The sequence below is a fragment of the Plecotus auritus genome (assembly GCF_963455305.1).
Source record: "Plecotus auritus genome assembly, chromosome: 3".
Taxonomy (NCBI): Eukaryota; Metazoa; Chordata; class Mammalia; order Chiroptera; family Vespertilionidae; genus Plecotus; species Plecotus auritus.
This window is the reverse complement of record NC_137772.1, coordinates 167,165,670-167,178,168: the sequence shown is the minus strand read 5'-3', so window position 1 is coordinate 167,178,168 and position 12,499 is coordinate 167,165,670. Positions and strand designations below refer to the sequence as shown.

Genomic DNA, 12,499 nt, shown 5'->3' with positions numbered 1-12,499 from the left:
GAAATATTAGTTTTTAGCAATGTTTCTCAACAACAAATCTGATTCAAGACTTGGTGCACTTTGACTGACCTATGGGTCTCCACTGTTGTTCTAGCAAATCTAGACACTTTTTTTCTTATAATGGGAGTTACATGCCTTCATTCATGAGCTTGAGTTTCCCAACCCCATTAAGGCTACCTTATGCTTGGGTCCACATGTTGATTTTTTTTTTTAAATTATTTATTTATTTTAAAAAGAGAGGGAGAGACTGAGAGAGAGAGAGAGAGAGAGAGAGAGAGAGAGAGAGAGACCATTTGTTGTTCCACTTATGCATTCATTAGTTGATTTTTGTATGTGCCCTGACTGGGGATTGAACCCGCAAACTTGGCCTAGGGTGGTACTCTAACCAATTGAATTACCCATCCAGGGCCAAATGCTGATTATTGATTGAAGAAATTTTTTTTTTTTAAATATATATATATTATTGATTTCTACAGAGAGGAAGGGAGAGGGATAGAGAGCTAGAAACATCGATGAGAGAGGAACATCGATCAGCTGCCTCCTGCACACCCCCCACTGGGGATGTGCCTGCAACCAAGGTACATGCCCTTGACCAGAATTGAACCCGGTACCTTTCAGTCCGCAGGCCGACGCTCTATCCACTGAGCCAAACCAGTTAGGGCTGATTGTAGAAATCTTTGACTATGCAATCCTCTGAGAACTGGGGCATTGCCATGTGCTTTACCATCTCTTTTTGGGAGAGGAATTGTTGAACCTCTGCCTAGGAACTGAAGTTATGCTGCCCTGGAGTGGATCATGTCTGTGGTGACTTCTAGCTTGCCATGTACTCTCCATCCATTGGGCTAGGATCCCAATTTGTGGTATAGACTCTTCCTAATTATTGCTAGTGATTGTCATATGTTTTGTAATATTTGACCTGACACGGAGTATTCCCTATTGTGTATTTCTTTCTGACAAATTGAGTCTACCTCTAGAACCATTGTTCTATACTCACACTGCCCAAACTGTCACATGTTTCTCTTTGGTATTTTATGATATTAATTTATAGTTTAAATTATTTTGAAGTTGTTTAATATCATTTTTTTTTAGTAATATGCCAAAATAAAAGGTCAGAAACTCTTTAATGCCTCTCTTAGACTTTGGTAAAAACTAAGTGTAAATTAGATCACTTGTTAATGTAGTGTGACTGTAGTTTTGTTTCAAATTGTAAGGTACATAAACAAGATTTTTTAAAATATAAAAACTTTTTTTTTTTTTTTTTGTATATGGAAACTTGGAAGGTGATTTGCTTTTATCCTGTCCATTCTTGTTTTGGGTAAAGAAGAGGGTGGTGTACAGAGTAATAACCACCAATTCAAGGGTGCAATTTGTCTGCTTTGAGGACACTATTCATTTCAGTTATATTTTCACTATTTCTTTATATGTTTATAACTTTATATACTTTTCCCATTCCACCCTCCACTCACACACACCTTTCTTTGTGTTCTCTGATTCTTCATAAGTGAATATAAAATTAATGCCTTAGTCACCATCAGATTCTACAAAAGTTTTCATAAATATACTGTGTTTCCCAAGTACTCTATTTTGTGCTTGAAATAAGGTAAAGATAAATTATTAGGTGAACTAGAAAGCTATCTTTAATGAAGGATAAGCTAACATTAGAGGTATTTATTTAATTACATGATCAAACATTATTATCAACCTACTTATTCGTTGCTTGGTGGCTGTGTAAGCCAGTAAAAATCTTCCTTTCAGTCTGAAAAATAGATTGTGTTTCCCCTCTTACTCTTAGTGATTTAAAATAGAGCATGGATATTGATAAAAATCCATAAGACTATATCTTTTTCTGTCATCAAATAGAATGAAATATCTGATAAGTTTTTAGTCCATTTTTCTGTAATATTGTTTATCTTTTTATTGGTTATATAGATTCTTTATATATCCCATATATTGTGCATATACATATTGCAAGTGTGAAGGCTTTTTAAAATTTTCATTTTCTATATAGTATCTTTTGATAAATCGTTCTGAATTTTAACAGTTGAATTTATCAGTTATTTCCATTTTTTGTTTGTTTACTGTTATTTCTTGCTCAATACATCCTTCCCAACCCCTAGGTCCTAAAAATAGTATCAAATATCTCTTAGCACTGTCTAATAGATGTCTACACTGAAGGAAATATTTCATATCGAGCACTGTCCAATACAATAGTCACTAGGCAGATATTTCTATTGAGCACTTGAAATGTGGAGAGTGTGACCGAGGCGCTACATTTTTAAATTTAATTTTAATTATCTTAAGTTTAAATTTAAATTGCCTCATGTGGTTATAGACTATTGGATTGAATAGCTCAGCAACAGCTTTGCTTTATCATGAACAGTGATTCATTTGGTAAACATTTTTCTGCATGGTGTGAAGGGATAATCTGGTGTCATATTTGCCTTATGGATGACCAGTTGGCTTAGAGCAGCCGTGGGCAAACTACGGCCCGCGGGCCAGATTCAGCCCTTTCAGCTGTTCTATCCGGCCCGCGGAGCCGAAAGAGCGGAGGGTTCTCTTGCTCTCCCCTCCGCTCCTTTACTTTGAATTTATATTAGTTCACACAAACACTCCATCCATGCTTTTGTTCCGGCCCTCCGGTCCAGTTTAAGAACCCATTGTGGCCCTCGAGTCAAAAAGTTTGCCCACCCCTGGCTTAGAGCAACAGCTTTTCCCTACTGATTGATAGTGCCAGTTTTGAAATAAAAAAATAAGTTATGTGTGTGTTTGTGTATGTCTATTTCTTGGCTTTCGCTGTTCCTTGGCGAATTCATCTGTCCTGGCACCAGCACCTCTTACTGACAGTAACCCTGGCTTTATAAGCTCCTTGTCCCCACCCACTTTCCTCAGAGCTAATCACTTTTGGAATTTTTGTATTTGTTATTCATTTGCTTTATTGGGGAGGGGGGGTTGTTTGGTTTCAATAATAAGTTTTATATGGGCAACCATGTATTACTGTGTTTTTTTTAAAATGTTTATTTCTTGTAATTCTCATGGCCTCTCATTCTTTAATCACTTTTAATCCTTTCTATTTTAAGCATATTTAATTTATATTTTCTGGCTGATAATTTTGCTATCTAATGTCTTTATCGACCTGATTCTACTCTCTGTAGTTTCTGCTGGTTCTTGCTTCATATTGCCTTACAAATGAGTATTACCTGGATCTTTATCATGTGGGAATTATTTGAAGCTTGGGCTAAACTGGATTAACGAGTTGAGAGAATTTGCATTTCCTTCTGCCAAGGCCTGGGACATTACCCAACACTGTAAACTGTTTTCAGGTGTTTGAACAATCTTGGTAGTATGAAATTTGGCTGCAAAGCCATGTGAGGGATCAGTTGGTCATGAGTCCTCAGGTGATGATTTTTGTTCCCCTTCGCTTAGTGCCAAGTTTAGAGTCAGACTAGATTTTTTGCGATCGCCAGCTGGATATAGTGTATTGTGTGTGTATATTTCTGGTACAATGATTATACAGATTTATTGAGTCAGAGGAAGGCATGTTACCTTTTAGACTTTCCATCTCCGGCTGCCCTTGGGCCTTATGAACTATTGCAAGCACCCCCTGGGCCTTATGATCTATTGCAAGCACCCCCTGGGCTGTGAACCTTCAAGTCCAAGTCCACTGAGTTCACCAAATGTTCCAAGAGGACACCTGAATGAAGTACTCCTCTTAACCATGTGATTTCTCCTTTCAGTTAGTTTTATTATCTGGACATTCCTTTCTATCTACTTTTTTATTTTTTTCTATCTACTTTTTATATTTTATGTACAATTCTTAGTTGTTCCCAATGGAGGGGTTTTTATACTATCAAGGACAGGGGCTTTCACAAATTAACTAAAGTAATAAATTCAGTAATTGGAAATACAGAGAAGTTTCTTGGAGCCTAATTTCAGGAAGTATGGCCAGATCTTGCTGGAATGGTATTCCAGGGCTGGTTTTCCCCAGGGTCTACCAATTATCCATGTTGTTGCAGCCCTAAATGACCTCACACTTCTAGTACCCAACGTAGTCCAATGGACTCAGTCTCTGTATACAGACTTTAAATTCTTGAGATAGAAAATAAAATCATCTTAGCCTCAACTAAAGTTTTTACTAAGGTGGTAGGCAGTAATGTTAGAGCTCAGGTTCTGCTGGACTGTCTGGAATTGAATTTGAGCTCCAAATCTTGTAATCTTGGGACACTTTCTTTAGAATTCTGTGACTCAGCTTCTTCTACAAATGGGGATGATAATAATAGTACTACCTCATAGTTGTGATGAGCAATAAATAAATTATTATATGTGGAAAGTGAAAAGTAAGAGTAATGCTTTGGGTATAGCAACTACTCAATAAATAGTAGTTATTTTTTCCCCCTCACTTAATGTAACCCCTGATCTAATTGGCTGTGGCCAGGGGTTAGGATGATGTGATACAAGCATGTTTTCCTAGGTATGTTCCTTCATCACCAGTGAGATGCAAATTGAAAGAAAGGAAGATAATAGCAAATATGACTTATATAAACTGGAGAAGTAGGAACAAAACAATACATCTGTATCAATTTGCTGAAACATTCAATATAATTTTCTTTATATATAAATATACTTGAATGATAAAATTTTTACCTAAAGAGACAGATTTTTTAGTATGTACATAGGCTGAGCTATATTATGTGTAACATTTCACAGCTGAAATATTTCCTACTTCAATTTGTCATATACTTATTGACAGTCTATTGTGTGTGAAACATTGTATTATGTGGACATAGCATAAAGCAGATAAAAGCAGGATATATTACTAGGTATAGTTATAAATTATAAAAGTAGAATCATGAGCATTTTACAGAAAAGAGCTTTATTTTAAATAATGCTAGAAAGACCTTAAACATTTCCAGGAATTATTTTCTCTGCATTCCTTTTAAGTGTCTGAAGTTTTATTTATTTACTTTTGGTTGTTTTTGTTTTGTATTTTTAAGGGAAGAACATGTGACTTTGAAGTGAGGGTCAGTACTTAAGCCTAAACCCCACAAATCAGTACATCCAGTTCTGTACTGGGTTATTTCCAAGTCCTTTGTAACTTAAAAATGAGTAAATAAAAGTAATTGCATAAATGTACCACTTTTTTATCCACTCATCCACTGATGGACACTTGGGCTGCTTCCAAATCTTGGCTATTGTAGATAACACTGCAATGAACATAGGTGTGTATATATTCTTTTCGAATTAGTGTTTCCGGTTTCTTTGGATTTATTCCCAGAAGTGGAATCACTGGGTTCACCTCTCTTACACCATACACAAGAAAAAAATCTAAATGAATTAAAGACTTAAGTGTAAGACTCAAAACCATAAAAATCTTAGAAGAGAACATAGGCAGTAAGATCTCAGACATTTCTCAAAGCAATATTTTTTCTGACATATCTCCTTAATGTAAAGTAAACAAATGGGACTATATCAAACTAAAAGTTTTTGCACAGCAAAGGAAAGAAAATACAAAGACAACCCACTGAATGGGAGAATATATACATCAATGATATATCTGTCTGATAAGGGGTTAATATCTAAGTTATAAAGAACTTATAAAACTTGGCACCAAAAAACAATACAATTAAACAATGGGCAAAGGACATGAATAGACACTTTTCTAAAGAGGACATACAGATGGCCAGTAGACACATGAAAAGATGCTCAACATCACTAAACATCAGAGAAATGCAAATTAAAACCACAATGAGCCCTGGTTGGGTAGCTCAGTTGGTTAGAGCAGTAGTCGGCAAACTCATTAGTCAACAGAGCCAAATATCAACAGTACAATGATTGAAATTTCTTTTGAGCCGGAAACCGACTTCTGCGCATGGGCCACGAAGTTTCAGTCGCACGGTACGTGCGCGCCCGCATGTGGTATTTTGTGGAAGAGCCACACTCAAGGGGCCAAAGAGCCGCATGTGGCTCGCGAGCCACAGTTTGCCGACCACTGGGTTAGAGCATCATCCCAATATACCAAGTTTGCAAGGTTTGATTCCCAGTCAGAGCACCTATAAGAATCAACTAATGAATGAATAAATAAGAACAACAAATTGATCTCTCCTTCCCCCCATCTCTCTTTGTCTCTCCCTCCTTCCCTTCCCCTTCCTCCCTTCCTTTCTCTGTCTAAAATCAATGGTTTGATTAGAAAAACACACAAAAGTAAAACCACAATGAGATATCACCTCATACCTGCTTGAATGGCTATCATCAATTAACAAACAAGTGTTGGTGAGGTTGTGGAGAAAAGGGAACCCTTGTCCACTGTTGGTGGGAATTCAGACTGGTACAGCCACTGTGGAAAAGAGTATGGAGTTACCTCTAAGAAGTTAAAAATGGAACTGCCTTTTAAACCAGTGTTAAGATTTTTTTTAAAAGTAATAAAGTTTTTTATTTGTATAGTCTTTTACAATGAACATAGTACTTGCATGGATTCATCTCATCAATTCAGTGAGGTAGACCATTGCAATAAACCTCTCCACTTTACAGATGAACACAATGAGGCTCAGGGACTTTTGGTGACACAGTCACAAAAATACAGCGTAGAGTCAGACTCAAACAAGAGTCTTGAATTCAAGTTCTAGATTCTTCTCACTCCTTGCCAGCAACCAGTCCTATCACAGAAATGAATATATTTCTGTTAATCAATGTGTTAGAATATACTATTGAATTGGAAGAACTCTAAAATAAAAGCTTCTACTAATTTTTCCTTTAATTATGTTGCCTCCGCACTTTCAGGCTCACAGCGTGTGACATCTTGGTCAGATTTAGTAACGGGAAATTAAATATTGTGTGCTGAAAACAAAGAGGATACAGATTGTATAATCAGGACAGTTTTAATTTCTTTGCCACTGAATAAAATCAATTTAAACTTTCCATCTGAATGTATATTGTGTAGGAGTTCATCATGTACCAATAAGACTCTTTGTTCTTAAAACATTTACAAATATTACTTAATATAGCTTTTTTCCTACTCTCAAGAACATGGAGAGAAGTTGTTAAAAGTACTCGACCTTTGAATTCAGAGTGTATAAATTAATTCATGTTATTACTTCAGTTTCACAGCTGAGTTGTCTTGTAAATAAAACTTCCCCTCATTAGAAATGAAGCCAGTCTTGCAGTTCCCTATAGGTCTCATATCACTTACACTAGGCTCTGTTTCATACATTGACCTGGAGCCCAAGAGAGTTTATGTACGATTGGTGAATTAAACCAGAAATAATTTCCTGTGGCATTATGTCACAACCTCAATGATGAAAAAAAAAATCCATTAATTTCTTTTGCATTTAACTAGAAACATTTAAATGAATTCTTTCAGGAGTATATAAATTTGATGGACCACAATTTTAAGGTTTCTTGTGCTGTATAAAGTACATATCCATTTCTTATGTAAACTGTGTTATCATGCAATTATCTATATATGTATGTGTCTCTGAAAAACTGCTGATTTTTACTTATTTATCACTAGAGGCCCGGTGCACGAATTCGTGCACCATTGGGGTCCCTTGGCCTGGCTTGGGGGATTGGCCTGAAACTGACTCACCAACATCCCCCAAGGGGTCCCGGATTGCGAGAGGGCACAAGCCAGGCTGAGGGACCCCACTGGTGCATGATCAGAGCGGGAGGTTGGCCAGCTGGGAGGGACCGTGGGAGGGCTCCAGGGCATGTCCAGCCCGTCTCAATCAGTCCCAATCAGCTAGACTCCAGCAGCAAGCTAACGTACTGGTTGGAACATCTGCCCCCAGGTGGTTAGTGGACATCATAGCAAGTGGTTGAGCAGCCTTAGGGTATCATTAGCATATTACGCTTTGATTGGTTGAATGGACGACCGGATGACTGGATACTTAGCATATTAGGCTTTTATTATATAAGATTTTATGTCTGATGTTTGCCATTCATTTTGCTAGAGAGAAACCTTATCCTCCTGAGGAAGGAATTTTTTTACTTTTAAGTAATGACATATTTTGCCCATAAAGTTTCAGAGGAAGTAAGATTAAATATGAGGACTTTCTCTGAATAAATCCATCATCTTTACTCAGTTCCCATACTTTTTCATACACTTGATAATCTTCCTCCCTACTTTTGTTTGCTTCATAGATGCTTCTTTTTCTGTCACCTAACACTATTTCTGAAACCTCTCTTGTTGTTTTCTTCCCTGACTCATTTTTTTCAGTGCCATATCTGTCTTAGAGTTTCAGTTCAGTCCTTCCAAAGGAAAATGATGGTTTTCCTGTCTACAACTCTTGCACTAACTGATCTCTTTTGCTGCAGTCCTTCATGGCCATTGCCTACATGATATTCTTCCATTCACAGCCATGCCAATGTTATAAACCATTAATGTTCACCCAATCGTTCACACGGGAACCCCAGGGTCATTCCTGACATTTCTTACCATCTAAATCCAAATTTTCATCAAACTCATAAGACTTAAGATATAACCTTGAATACATCTTTTTTCCATTCCTCTTGCCATGCTTTATTTGACATCTTTTGTATCTCACACCTGAAGGGTCCCACAGCTTCTCTGTTCTTTTTGGTAATTCTTCACTTTATCCTCACAACAATTTTACTAAAAACCAAACTAGTTATATCCCTTCCATGCTTAAAAACGTACATTGACCTCCTATTACTGTTGTAATCCTTAGCTTTGCTTTACTGTCAAGCACTATCTTACATTTTCAGTCTTCATTTCTGATTATGCAGGGACTCAGGGCCATCATGAGCTAAGGTCCTGTCAAGAATTGTGTCTTTGAGTATTCTGTTCTTTATATCTGAAATGACCTCTCAGACCTTTCCCTCTAACTGCTTGTCTTTCATAACTCGTTTCATTGTCACTTTTCTATGAAATTATGTCAGAGTTCCCTAAGAAGCATGTATTGCTTTCATAGCAACTGAATCTAACCCTGTTGTAGCTTTTAATACATTTGACTATAATTATATGCTTATACATCTATCTTTCCTAGTATGTAGTGAAAAAAACTCATCATACTCTTGGTGTGTCCGTGCATGCGTGTGCCTGTGTGGGCCTGTGTGTGTGTGTGTGTGTGTGTGTGTGTGTGTGTGTGTATGTGTGTGCCTGTTAGTGGAATTGGATGGCAATATTTTTGTCATTGCTATAAAAATCTTCTGCTACAGAGCGTTTAAGAATGTGTGCCTGAAACTTCGTATTTAGTTCATTCCCCAAATATGCTATGTGCCTTTCTGTGTCCAAACTTTTGATCTCTCAATTTAGTATATTTTTTTGTAGTTTGTACCTATTGATATGTAGCTTGTCCTTCAAAGGCAGCTCAAATCCCATCCTTTTTAACAATGCCAGTCCTGAAGACTTCAGCTAGCATAATCTGTTGCTTCTTTTGAATTTTCATAGCACTCACTGATTGAGTAATAATTTTGGAACTTATGTATTATTTTGCTTTTTAAATTTTTTATGTATTGCATGTAAACTTTTTTTTGAAAAAGATAAACATGTTTACATCTTTTTATGCTATATAATAGGCACTAAAGTGCCTTATATACTGAAGTAGGCCAAAATCATCAGTTGGAACGAGGCATGGAGGCATGAGAACTGGATTAGCATCGTGGCAATTGTGATACCTCCCAACTCTCCCTCCCTTCTCTTTATGTACACCACTGAAAACCCAGCACAATGATGGCTTCCTATTTTGGTCAAGCTCCTTGGTGTGGTGCATTTCCTCTTTGGGAAGCTCATAGTCCTAGACTGACCTTGAACATTATTATAGTTTAAAATCAAGTTGCACATATTAGTCCACTAGTGGAACACTCTTCAAATATGAACGGGTTTTCTGCCTTTCATAGGTTAAATATAATCTGGAACATTTGTGGATAGTAGTAGTTTGACAGCTGGATGATCATGCTTGTAGAAGCACTGTATACCAGTGGGGTGAATATTGGCAACTTGCTAAACTTCATGAGGCCATTTCTTCTTCTGCAAAAGGTGGGTTTTTACAAGTGTTAAATGAAGCAGAGATTTTACAAGTGTTGAATGAAACAAACATGGAAATTACTTGGCTCATACGGGGTGCTCAGAATGAGTCAGCTCCTTTCTCCCAACTAATGGCTATGGGCCAAACAGTTAAAATGATTCTTATTTGTCACAGAATCAAACAGCACCCCAAGAAAACCTAACACAGTAACTTTGTGACCTCAAGTTTTGAAAGTTATCATGGACTATATGTGCATTTAATTTTCAATAGAGTTACTTGTTTACAATAACCGTTTCATAATAAACTTGTAAGATTAGTATTTAATCTTTTCAGGTACTAGTTAAAGGTTAAGCAGATTCTCTGATAAGAAGATTAAGTGATTAAAATCAGCAGTTTCATAGTGTCCATAGGGGGAAAGCCTTCAGTTCCTTTTTTCAAGTCACATATTAGAAACATAAGATATATTACATTTGTTTCAAGGACAAATTAGCTGGAAAATTTGACTGTATAGATTTTTTTCTTTTTTAAAAGGAGTTGTGTTATAGATAGATATTAATGACAGATTGTCTTAGTTTATTCTTGGTTAAATTCAAAATTAGAAATGTTTCAGAATAGTTTTAAGGTCAAGGGTGAGATAGAGATTAATGGAAATGTGCTTTCAAGCTGCATCTATTTGGCTTCCTGAAGCATTTGACATACTATAAAGCTTTTTCTTCAACTGTTATTAGGAATTAGATTTATTTTCTTCTTTAGGCTCATAGCTTCTTGAATTTAGGCTCAAAGATATTTTGCTGTTAGAATAGGCCTTTTGGGGGAAAATACATTAAATTTTTTACTTTTATTTATAGCAAAATGTCAAATTAGTTATCTGCAGAAGACAAACTTCAAGGATTCTGGGATATCAGACTTGAAATAGGTGGAGACATCTGCCAGGAAAAGAAAATTGGTACCAGTTTAATAAGGCCTAATAATGCAATGTTATATGTAGATTTAGGTAGCCACCAGGAAATATTATGGTTTATGCTGTCTGTTAGGTATTGTTATGTACTAGAGGCCCAGTGCACAAAATTCGTGCCCTTGGGGGGAAATCCCTCAGCTCGGCAGTCCAGGAGCCCTCGGGGGATGTCTGACTGATGGCTTATGCCTGCAGAGGTGGGAGACGCTCTCGCTACCACCACTGCACTCACCAGCCGTGAGCCCAGCTTCTAGCTGAGTGGTGCTCCCCGGGTGGGAGTGCACTGACCACCAGGGGGCAGCTCCTGCTTTGAGCATCTGCCCCCTGGTAGTCAAATGCACATCATAGCGACTGGTCGTTCCGCCGTCAGGCTGAAACCGGCTCTCCAAATCCCCTGAGAGGTCCCAGATTGCAAGAGGGCACAGGCCAGGCCAAGGGACCCCACCAGTGTACAGTCGGGGCCAGGGAGGGATGCGGGAGATTGGCCAGCTGGGGAGGGACCACAGGAGGGCTCAGTCCTGATCAGCCCTACCCCAGCAGCAAGCTAACCTATTGGTGAGAGCGTCTGCCCCCTGGTGGTCAGTGCACGTCATAGTGACTGGTCAACTCTCTGCCCCCTGGTGGTCAGTGCACATAGGGAGCAATTGAGCAGCCTTAGCATATCATTAGCATATTACGCTTTGATTGGTTGAACGGCCAACCAGACGATTGGACACTTAGCATATTAGGCTTTTATTATATAGGATACTTGCTTCACTGATCTATTTAAAACATACTGAGTACTTTACAGGTTCAAAGCCTGTTCTACATTCAGGTGGTTGGGAAAGTAAATATAAAGAAATCCTGAGTCTTATTGGTGTGGCTCACTTGAGCATCCTCCCATTCAAGGAGAGGTTGCAAGTTCCTTTCCTGGTCAGGGCACATGCCTGGGTTGTGGGCTTGATCCCCAGTAGGGGGCGTGAAGGAGGCAGCCAATCAACATTTCTTTTTTTCTCCCTCTCCCTTTCTCTCTCTCTGAAATCAGTAAAGAAAACCTGGCCCATGCCATAGGAAGCTAAATTAGTATTGTGTATTTGTATGCATGTTTGTGTTGGGGAGTGGGGATGGGGTGAGTTAAATAAGTAAGTAAATGTGTAATAAGGACCATGAGGGAAAGAAAGAAGTCTGAGAAGGAAGGGGCCACATTTTGATGGGAAAATGTCAACTAGAAGGTATCTTTGCATTTGGACCTTAAAGGTAGGTGAGATGAGTGAGTGCACACAGAGGCCAGGAAAGAGGGTCAGTTTAATTTAACTTCATTGTAAGCTATGTATGTGAATAGGAATAGAATAGGTTAAACCTAAATGCTAGCATGTGGTATTATTTCACTCTTAGACACATTTAACATATGTGTGATTTTAAATTTGTAACTTTAAATGGCAAGGGTAGGAGTCAAAAGTTTCTAACCCAGCTTTTCTTTAGATTCTCTAAACAAGCTTGGCTTTCCCAACCTCAGCCTTATTGATATCTTGAACTGGATAATTTCTTTTGTGGGGATGGTTAGCTGCATCTCTGGCCTCTACCC

The 12,499-nt window shown here is 37.9% G+C and overlaps 1 protein-coding gene across 3 annotated transcripts in view; it reads left to right on the top strand.

Moving 5' to 3' along the window:
• SLC16A7 (solute carrier family 16 member 7) overlaps positions 1–12,499 on the top strand; it is a 164,326-nt gene that overhangs the window by 28,821 nt on the left and 123,006 nt on the right. The window lies entirely within an intron of this gene.